Here is a 10,850-nt window from a genome sequence, read left to right as displayed (position 1 = left end):
TTTTAATGTTTGTATGAGAAGGAGTTTCCACCAATATCTCAAGTCCCAAAACGTTCTGATTGGCTAAAAGGGGCCTGGTGACGTTCCTGATGATAGGAACGCCTCTCAGGCCCCTGAGAGCATAAAAGAGAGAGCTCAGGCACATTCAGATCAGATCTCATCGGGGTAGCAGCTGCAACTCATCACTCTCTTGCCTGACGGTCCAGTCCTGACATTGTTTGGATTGTATCATCACTGCAATACGGTGAATAAAGGATCAACAGTCTTCAGCATTTCTCGTCTTGGTGTTCTCCTTCGGGTCTTTGACATCAGAGTGCTAGTTGGATTGGAGGTTTCGGGAAGTGGATAATTTCCACCACAGTATGCTGATTTAAACATTGATTGGTATACTGATACAATTCACATTAAGAAATGAGGGGCAAGATAAATTCATATACTTTTCACCAAAGGAAGGAGATGTTAACTGTTATGGTCATCTCCGCCATTGTAGATGCTGACATTTTGAACAATGCCGATATAATACCTTAGCCCTACTGTAAGTGTTAACCTGATAGGATGACATTGTTTGAAATTAATTGAACTGTATCAAAATAAATAAATAAATAAATGAGCAAGTGGCAATGTACTGAAATGGAAATACTTGCCTGTACATATTCAGTGCACGAAGGATAATGCCATGACGGCAAACTGCTACTTCTAGACCCTGAGAGACAGTTATGACACATAATTGACAAAAACAATACAATCTTCTGTAGTCAAATTCTGCATAATAGAATGTTTTCACTAGTGAGCTGCATCTGTCTTACACATAGCCATTACCATAATAAGTAAAACTGTGTGGCAAATTATGTTTATCACCATATATGTTACAATTCAAGGAGAGGATGACAATCCAATACACTGCCAGAAAATGACATTATTACCTGCTCATCAACAGTGGTGCTTCTGCTCTTCTGTGTCGTCTCCTTTGCTGCATTTAGAAGAGACCTGCCACAAACCCCCTTTCCTGGCACCTATAAAATGATGAGTACAAGTTCACAGTCAGATTTTGATACTTGAATATGCTTGCCAATGGTAAAAAGGTAGAGACACTTACATGCTTTGACCTCCACAAATGCTGTGACCTCATTATCATCACATCCCTTAAAAAATCCACTCTCTTGAGACCTAGAGAACAATGGCAATTTGAATTAGGACCATTGCAATTGTTAGAAAAAACACATTGCTTATAGATTAAGACTTGGACTGTGGTGTAACAAATGAGTACAAATATAATTGAGATTGATAATTGATACATACAGTAAACATGCTTTCACACATGTTCAGGACACAACATAAAATATAAACACACCCTCTGTCTTTTTTAAAACGGTAGTGCTTCCTGTTTCCATCTACCGACACCGCCAACATTTGTGGAGTACAGGCAGGGCAGGTAAAAGGCTGTTCATTGCACAGCCTGTCAACCTTGTAGGAGCTGATGACCCACTCCATGAAAGCTTTGTAAAATGTGTCGGAACACACTTTACCAGTCTGTTGAAAGATTCATTGAAGCTAAAACTCACCCTGCCATGCTGCTTTGTTTGGGCTTCCAGCATCCTTATAAACGATAGCCGGGAACTCCCTGGGGCCACCAACTTCATTTCCCTGAAGCGTTGAAATATGTCAGTATCATATACTGTGCAGAATTGGATTGTGGCCAGCCAGTAGCCACTTTGTTGCAGATCTGCTAACTGGGGGGGTCCAGCTGGCACAACAGCCTCTGCAGCGTAGCTCAGGGAGATTCAAATCATATCGTCCTATGAGGGGGAAAAAATATGTTTGTTATATTGACAAGAAAATTCAAAGAGAAATGTCACTTGAGTCTAAACTTGAAAGGTGTGAGGTGTTTCTGGAATCTAAACTACTTGGAATGGTTAGACATTATGTTGCCTATGATGCATTTTTATGCTGTGGAGTTCACCATTTATATTGACAAAAACCACAGGCCTCCCAACAATGACTGACACTATTAGGGCAGTCACAAATGTGTTGTGGCAGTTCCATTGGCAAGATTCTGGCTGCAAAAGAAAAGGGAGAAACTAAGTTAGTGGATTTTGTTGATAATGTAAGATATGGATTTATAAAATGAAATATAAAAATCATGATTAGTACCACATGTGTCATGTCTCCCCTCATTTGTCACCATAACTGTTGGTGGCAGAGGGATGCGACAGTTGTTTGTAAGGGATGACCGGTTGTGCAGAGAATATACATGGTGGTGCTTCTGGTCACAGCCACAGCAGAGGTGTGACAGTGGCATGCAGTCTGCACACCGGATTACTGCCCTCTCTGTTTTGCACATCTGGCAGAACTCTGCCCTTATGATGGTGACTTTCAGCATATTCTCCACCAGCTGGGGTCGGGCTTCTAGCCATCTCTCTGATGTGTTGCTGCTCCTAATGCCCCAGTCTGAGGCTGCTGTTCGTGTGCTGGTGTGCAGCTCAGCACTAACATCAGAGTCAGAGGCGCTAGTGGATTGTAGAACCCTCTCCAGATCCCTTAGACAGGCATCATCTGTGTGTGTGGAAGAGGAAGGGGTTTGGTCATAACAAAGGAGGACATCAAAGGAGGCCAAAATATTCAAGTCAAGTGCTTGAAACACCAAGTGCCAACCTAAAAATGACATTTAGGCCAACACGAAAACAACGGGTCATATTTTGTCTTATCATCTTTTCACATCTTTTACAACACCGGTAAAAAAAGCCTGAACCTGCCTGGAGATATGGGCAGGCTAGAAGCAACAATATTTAAAACAATGAATGAAGGGAATTCCTGTAGCCTAACTCCTTGAAAATAACATAGCGATTGCATAACCTCATCCTTTGCACCAAAAATGGAAATCATGATATGTAGGCCTATCAGAGGTAAATAAAGCCTATGTCAAGGAAAATTTATTTCACTCGTCTCACTGGAGTGAAGACAGAATGTGGGCTGTTGCGCAAAGAAATTAATGAGGGGGTTGATCTCCATTATTAACATGAAATAAGTCTCCAGTGTCAAGCAGGTTTGGTTTGTTCTGATGAGCATAGTGTCAGGACAACTTTATTGTCATCGTGCATAGTTCAAGTACGGCAAAAAAAGAAAAGTGCAATGTGATATACATAGACAGGTGGTGCAGTATAAGACATATAGTGTAGTAGTATACAGTTAAGAAAGTGGTATGGTATATACACTGTGGATGTATACAACTATGTATACAACTTGGATTTAAGTGTCATAAACGTTTATTTTTTTGTTTTTCAATTAAACTCATGGATGGTATTGTGTCTCAGGGTTTTTTGGATCATTGAGGTCAACCTCAGACACCTGTGATAATTAGTTTGCCAATCAAAGGAAAACTACTTAAGAAGAATGTTCCCATTATTAAGCATGCCACAGGTTTCAAGAAATATGGGAAAGAAAACTGCCTCTGGAGTCCCGCGAACCACAAGGTGTAAGATCTTCAAGAAGTTTGCAAGTGTGCATAAACCAACTATTCGGTCACCCCTAAACAATGCTCAAAGCAGAAACAGTTGCAGTGGGCTCAGGAATACATGAAGATGGATGGAGTAATGGATGGTTGGTGAATGGCCACCAAGTCCCAACAAGGCTGAGACATCAGCAAGGAGGTGGTGGAGTCATGTTTTGGGCCGGAATCATGAGAAGAGAGCTGGTTGGCCACTTTAGGGTAGACCACTTTAGGGTCCCTGATGGTGTGAAAATGACCATGGCAAAATATGTAGAGTTTCTGACTGACCACTTTCTTCCGTGGTACAAAAAGAAGAACCGTGTCTTCCATAGCAAAATCATCTGTATGCATGACAATGCACCATCTCATGCAGCAAAAAATACCTCTGGGTCATTGCTATGGACATAAAAGGAGAGAAACTCATGGTGTGGCCCCCATCTTCCTCTTACCTCAACCCCTATTAAGAACCTTTGGAGCATCATCATGCAAAAGATCTATGAGGGTGGGAGGCAGTTCCCATCCAAGCAGCTATTCTGACATCCTGCAAAGACATTAAAGCAGAAACTCTCCAAGAACTCACAAGTTCAATGGATGCAAGAATTGTGAAGGTGATATCAATGAAGGGGTCCTATGTTAACATGTAACTTGGCATGTTTTTGATTGAAATAACTTTTGATTGAATTTATATCACCTCCTAATGCTGCAAATTCAACAAATGACCATTTTTAGTTCTTTACAACCTATAAAATGTCTTGAAACTCTGTTGTGCATAATCATTTGGAACAGTGCATTTTGAGTTTTTAATTATTGGGGAAAAAAATACTGTTATCATTGAGAGGTTTGTTCAATTAAATTCAAATTATACTCTAACGGTTGATGACTTGAAAATTACACGGACTGTCAATTAAAATATCATCACACATCACATACCCTTCACCATAGCTAGAGATTGACATTGTTTTATTTTTATGCTCATTGAGCTCAATGCAAATCAAACCAGCTAACTGAAATAAAACCATGCCAATCTCTAGGTATAGTGAAGGGTATGTGATGATGTGGGGCTATTTTAATTCCAAAGGCCAAGGGAACTTTATCAGGATGTATAGTATCCTAGATACATGAAATAAAACTCTACCTGCCTCTATGGGATTTTAACATAGGGGTGCCAATACTTATGACCCCTGTATTTCAAGGAAGAACATAAGGTGGCAATAATTCTGGAAAGTACTAGATATACTGTGGTAGGAACATGGAATCCAAAAAAAGAAGCCTTTTCATGTCTTTTAACATTTTTAATCCATATAAAAGTGAGCACAAGGCTAAAAGTGATGGCAAAGAATCATACCTGCCTCAAAACCTGGACTGCTGCTAAAAAGGTGTGGTCTAGAATCATTGTGGAGACATGGAGAAGCTTGGTAGGTAAGAATCATTTTGGTAGGTAAGATAAATCTCCAAGAACTCCAAGATTCTTGAATTTCCCCTAGGGATCAATAAAGTATCTATCTATCTATCTAAGAATCATTTTGAGTGCTTTGACATCAAATAAACATGCTTACATTCTGCCACACTGTCTTACAACCTTTTGCTATGTTCATTTAATGTTTCAATATTAAATTAATATTTGCCAGGGGGTATGAAACATGTTGTTCCTAACTGTATGCAGTGTATTAACTCATTGAGTGCCATGCGTTGAGTGCCAAAAACGTAATATTACGTTTTTAGCTTTTTTTTTTAAATTACGAAACTAGACACTCTAACACACCTTATATGTGATTTTGGGAACTCTGTGATGAATGGAAATGAAATATATGACGATCGTGAAACTCATGAAAACGCACAATCTGGACATTTTATCATAACTCGTCCCAATACCTCCCCTACCCCTAGATTTTTGCCCTAACCCTCGTTTTTGCGCGTGCACGTGTAGGGGCTAGGGTGTCCCATTACTTTAGGGAGCAAGGGGAAGTGCTATTTTCCCCTTAAAATCAACCCTCAAAACATAGCCAGGACCGATGCAGGCTTAAAACGAAGTGGGAGATGAAATTACCCTGGATACCGTGGGAGCTCAGCGAGCCGGCCACATTTTTCATATAGGCCTATTTTCGCAAATAAGCATATTAAAATTTCGGAATATGTTGGAATATGTTAGCTGGATGCACATCTGATGGACTGTTGAGTTTTGAACACTAATGTTAGAAAATATCTCACGAAGCTATCTGACGATGTTCATGATCTGCTGAGTGCTTTGAGAGAGTCTGCCCATCAAATAACGTTATATATCTGATCTGGGTAGTTTCGTCAATATTTAAGGTGGGTGTTCTGGCGTTCACATGAACACGAATATCTTTGTTGATTAACTAGACGTAGATAAACCAGCACAGCCCACACAACAACGACCGCTGGAATGGGCATGTTCCTGAATGAAAATAGTAGCAGGCTACTACCGGTAGACACGTCGGCGCTGCGCGTGACGTAGGTGAGCACGTTCACTACGCTAATTTGCATTTAGTGGTGTCCCAATTCCCAATTCATAGGGAATTAAAGATCTTCACCTCCACTTCCCTTGTCGAGGGGGCTTTAATGTTGAGGGCAATCAAAACCAAGTGGAAGTTTTAAGGGGGGAGAAATGGGACGGGCCCAAAGTAACAGGCAACACTTCATATTTCATGAAAGAAAAAAACAGCGATTTTGATGAAAACTAGCCACTGTTTAGCTTGGGATTTCTCAGGAACAGAGGCGTGTAGAAATACACGATTTGCACCCACCGAGAGCTTAAAGTCTCACCTTTTAATCGAGCTATTGTATGTGTTCATAGCTATAACACAGAATATGCTGTGGCTGTACAAAAATCATCAAGAATGGTCTAGATTGCTGGCTCCCGAAAACAGCTTGGCATTCAATGAGTTAACAGTAATATTCTAAAAACAGACAGAACATGGATATCCAGTTGTTTCATTCAAGTACTTTATTGTTGTGTAAAAAGGGTATATAGTGTGTATGTATATGTGTGTGTGTGTGTGTGTGTGTGTGTGTGTGGGGGGGGGGGGTGATGGGGGGGGGGTATTGTGGGGGTATGTAGTGTGTTTGGGTGGGTGGGGGTGTTGGAGATGATGAAAAGGAGTGTGTGTGTGTGTGTGTGTGTGTATGGGGTTTAGGTGGGGGGTGGGGGTGAGTATGTGTGTGTGGTAGAGGGGGTGTACCTGTGTGAGTGTATGTTTTTTTTTGTGGGGGGGCGGGGGTATAATTGTGTGCTTGTTGTGGGGAGGGGGGGTATGTTGTGTGTTTGAATGGGGGTAGGGTGGTGAAAAGGTGTGTGTGGTTGTATCGGAGTTAGGTGGAGGGAAGGTGTGTGTGTCTGGAGGGGAGGGGGGGGCATGGCGGCGTATGTTGTGTGTTTGGGGGGGGGGGGGGGGGGGCATAGTTGGTTGGTGGTCACCAGGGTGCAGAGCTGGAGTTCGGTTGGGTGTCTGCCGCAGGGAGGAAGCGTCCTCTGAACCTGCTGGTGCGGAAAGACCTGAAACCTGTGGGTGATAAGGTGTGTATGGGTGTATGGGAGTTAGGTGGAGGGCGAGTACTTGCGTGTGTGGGGTGGCATGGGAGCATATGTTGTGTGTTTGGATGAGTGTGTGGGTGGGGGGGTGGGCATAGTTGGTTGGTGGTCACCAGGGTGCAAAGCTGGAGTTCAGTTGGGTGTCTACCGCAGGGAGGAAGCGTCCTCTGAACCTGCTGGGGGGGGGGGGGGGGGGCGGCGGCTCAATGAACCTGCTGGTGCGGAGACGCATCCCAGAGGGGAGTGGGGTGAAAAGTGTCTGATGATGCTGAGCGCCTGAGGCAATCAGAGCTTGTCCTGGATGGCCTTGATGGATGGGAGTGAGGAACCAGTGATGCGTTGGCCAGTTTTCACCACCCTCTGCAGCGCTTTCCAGTCGAAGACAAAGCAGTTTCCATACTATACTGTTATGGTAATAGTATTTTGCAGACGCTTTTGTCCAAAGCGAAACTACTGTGACACAGTTGATGAGGATGCTCTCGATGGTGCAGCGGTAGAAGTTCACCATGATCTGAGGAGACAGGTGCAGTTTCTTAAGTCTCCTCAGGAAGAAGAGGTGCTGGTGAGCCTCCTCGATCAGGGTAGAGGTGTAGAGGGTCCATGAGAGGTCCTCAGAGATGTAGACACCCCGAAACTTGAAGCTGGTGACACGATCCATCTCAATCCTGTTGATAAGGACGGGTGGTATGTGCTAGATTTTGACTTCCAATGAGCTCTTTGGTCTTCTTGGTTGTTGTCAGTGCACCAGGATGTAAGGTGCTGGACCCCCTCTCTGTAGGCAGTCTCATCGTTTTTGCTGATGAGACCAATCACCGTAGTGTCACCTGCAAACCTGATGGTGTTAGAGCCATATATGCAGTCGTAGGTGAAGACTAAAGGAGAAGGTTCAGTACATAGCCCTGTGGTACGCCAGTGTTCAGGGTGAGGGTTGATGTGTGGAGGTGTGGTTATCTAACCTAACAGGTTAGGCATTCCAGAATCCAGTTACAGAGGGAGGTATTGATGCCCAGTACACTGAGTTTGGTGATCAGTTTGAAGGGGATGGTGTTGAATACTGAACTGAATTCAATGAACAGTATTCTCACAAAGATGTTGCTATTGTCAAGGAGGAACAGGGCAGTGTGAAGTACCGTAGAAATAGCGTCCTCTTTGCTCCTGTTTTGATGGTAGGCGAACCAGAGAGGGTGGTAAGCAGGTCTTGAAGTGGGCCAGGACCAGCCTCTTCCAAGCATTTCATGATGGGGGTGAGTGCAACTGGACGGAGGTCATTAAGGCTTGTTGCAGTGGAGTGTTTTGGCACCAACACCATGATGGCGGTTTAACAGCATGTGGGGACAGCTGCCTTGGCTAGTGACAGGTTAAATATGTCAATTAGCTGCACAGCACAAGGCCTGAGGACACATCCGGGGATGCCATCAGGACCAGCAGCCTTACATGAATTAGTCCGGCTCAGTACCGTACACACATCGGTGGGGGAGACTGTGAGGGGCTGGTGTTCTCTGCAGATACCACAACCTTGACAGCCATCTTGTTGTTGTCACTGTCAAAGCGGTCATAGAAGTGGTTAAATTTATCAGGCTGTGTAATGTTATGGTATGATTATGGATGATAATCAAAACAGTGATGTAACTGCAAAACTTTGCTGTGAAAATTGATTGAGTGTTTACATGGCTGTTCAATTTGATTCTAAAAGGATTACACCAGCCCTTTCAATTTGACTGAAGTTGGTTGTATGAGAAATTTTCATTCCGGTTGAGCCAGGCATCCAATTAAATTTGCCCATGTATGAATGAGTCATTCATTGTGATTCATAATGTCTATTTAAACACATACTGTATATTATAGACAAATCAGTCAAACTAATTTAACACTTACAATTCCTTGCCTCCTGCCCATCCAGCATCACATCCAGAAAGTTTTCTGATCTGGCCCGTGGAGCTGAAAAGTCAAAAGTCAAAGTCAAAGTGAAGAGGGGAATCAGAATTTCTGTGCAGTGTCATTATGACGGCAATGTATATTCCCATGCACATCAACACGAGAGGGAAAGCAATGTGCAAGGGAGTTCTCAGTAACTACTAACCAGATGAGCCTGATGAGGGGGACTTGCTTGTTTTCGCCACAATGTCACCATTTTGTGTCCTCTCCCTCCATTTAGCAGTGACACTGCGGCGTCTCCTTTTTTTTAGCTATGGAACACAACATAATTCAATGCAGGCACATTGAGTGACATTATTTGATGAAGTGCTATATAGATAAACTTGAACTTGAAAGTGTCTGGTAGACACAAAGTAATGATTCACTTTTGAGTGGCTTGTAATTGATTCTCAGTGGTTTGTATCTATTATTTTTTTTTAAGTTAACTTTTACACTTAAAAGAAACAAAAAGAAAAGATTAACAGTAATAATAATAGTAATTAATACAATAAAATAATAAAACAGATCAAGGGGGAAATAAGACTGAATGAATAGGAGGTAAAATAAATAAATAAATAAAAATAAAAATAAAAACTAATCAACAAATGCAGAATGTGTGTGTGGGTATGAGTTTGTGTGTATATGTGTGTATGTGTTTATTCTCTACAGGCTTGTTCTAAGTATGTAATCCACTTTCAAATGTTTAGAACACATTGAGTTTTGAGTGATGTTGATTGTATTCCTAGCTTTTCATGAATAATAATACATTTTATATATGTATATAATTTTCATATTATACTGATTTATATAAGGAAGTTGTATTTGTTGAATCAAATGTATTTTATGTCTCTTCCGAAATGGTCTTCAGTGAATACAGTATACTTACTTCCTGTATTACTGGTAAGGTACAGTATTTTTTTTTTATTTCATTCTTATTGACTGTAGCATTTGCTTATATACAAATAAATGGTTTATTCTTATAGACCAAATACATCTAAACCATTGTTTCTGACTTGATTATTAGTTTTTATGCATACTTTTATGTTGTTGGTGAGAAAGTGAATGTGAATTCTGTCAACATTCTAAATCCCGTTTCCTGCATTTTTTTACACTGATCACTAAAATTATCATAACTTTTGAAAGGTTAATGATATTCCAATACAGTCTTTTTTGTTAAATAGCCCACAACTTGCTGAACATTTCATACACTATATTTTTCTCTATCTTGTAGAGAAATATGATGAAAATTCATTTTTATGTGAATGAAATTAAATTTTGACAAATTCCGGATATACATTTGGAGAGGATTTTCAAATACTGTTCATTACTATATCAACATTACCATATGTATTTTACATCATGTCATAGAACTGATCCTTCTGATTACAATGGTATGTATATCCCATTGATGGTATGCATTATACTCAAGAAATAAGGTTTTTTGTGTGAGGAGGTCATCCAGTACCAAAAATGGAATGTTCGGCACGGGCACGAAAGGGTTAAGCATCTAGCAAACAAACTTCCGCTGCTGAAGGACTGTGAGGTGGGACTGTTAATTGGAAGTGATTGCCCGTTGGCGTTAGCCCCCCTGGAAGTCGTCATAGGAGGCGAAAATGATCCATTCGCCCAGAGAACAGAACTCGGCTGGAGCATCGTAGGCTCATCCAATCCACATCTGGATCGCCAGGGAAACCAGAGGTTCGTCCATCGAGTAACAGTGAAGGAAATACCAGCGCCATCAACCACTGACGTGCTGAAGGTCTTGGAATCAGACTTCAACGAAAGGAAGTATACAGACAAAGACAAGTATGTGTCACAAGACGACGTTCGCTTCATTCAACTCCTGAGTGACAACATAACTCAAAGGAAAGATGGACACTATGAAATGCCCCTCCCTTT

The 10,850-nt window shown here is 41.7% G+C and overlaps 1 long non-coding RNA gene across 1 annotated transcript; it reads right to left on the bottom strand.

Annotated features, from left to right (window-relative positions):
• Nucleotides 1–2,390: 2,390 nt before the first annotated feature.
• LOC143140530 (uncharacterized) lies at nucleotides 2,391–9,213 on the bottom strand. Its single transcript, XR_012990659.1, has 3 exons — nucleotides 9,118–9,213; nucleotides 8,913–8,975; nucleotides 2,391–2,553 (listed from the first exon to the last, which is right to left on the bottom strand). It is a non-coding gene; the product is annotated as an uncharacterized LOC143140530 (long non-coding RNA).
• Between the last annotated feature and the right edge of the window lie 1,637 nt (nucleotides 9,214–10,850).

Source organism: Alosa pseudoharengus, unplaced genomic scaffold, assembly GCF_046254945.1.
Source record: "Alosa pseudoharengus isolate Yale_2024_CS ecotype anadromous, Long Island Sound unplaced genomic scaffold, YU_APseudo_1.1 YU_APseudo_1.1_scf_23, whole genome shotgun sequence".
NCBI lineage: Eukaryota > Metazoa > Chordata > Actinopteri > Clupeiformes > Clupeidae > Alosa > Alosa pseudoharengus.
This window is presented reverse-complemented; position numbering and strand designations above follow the sequence as displayed.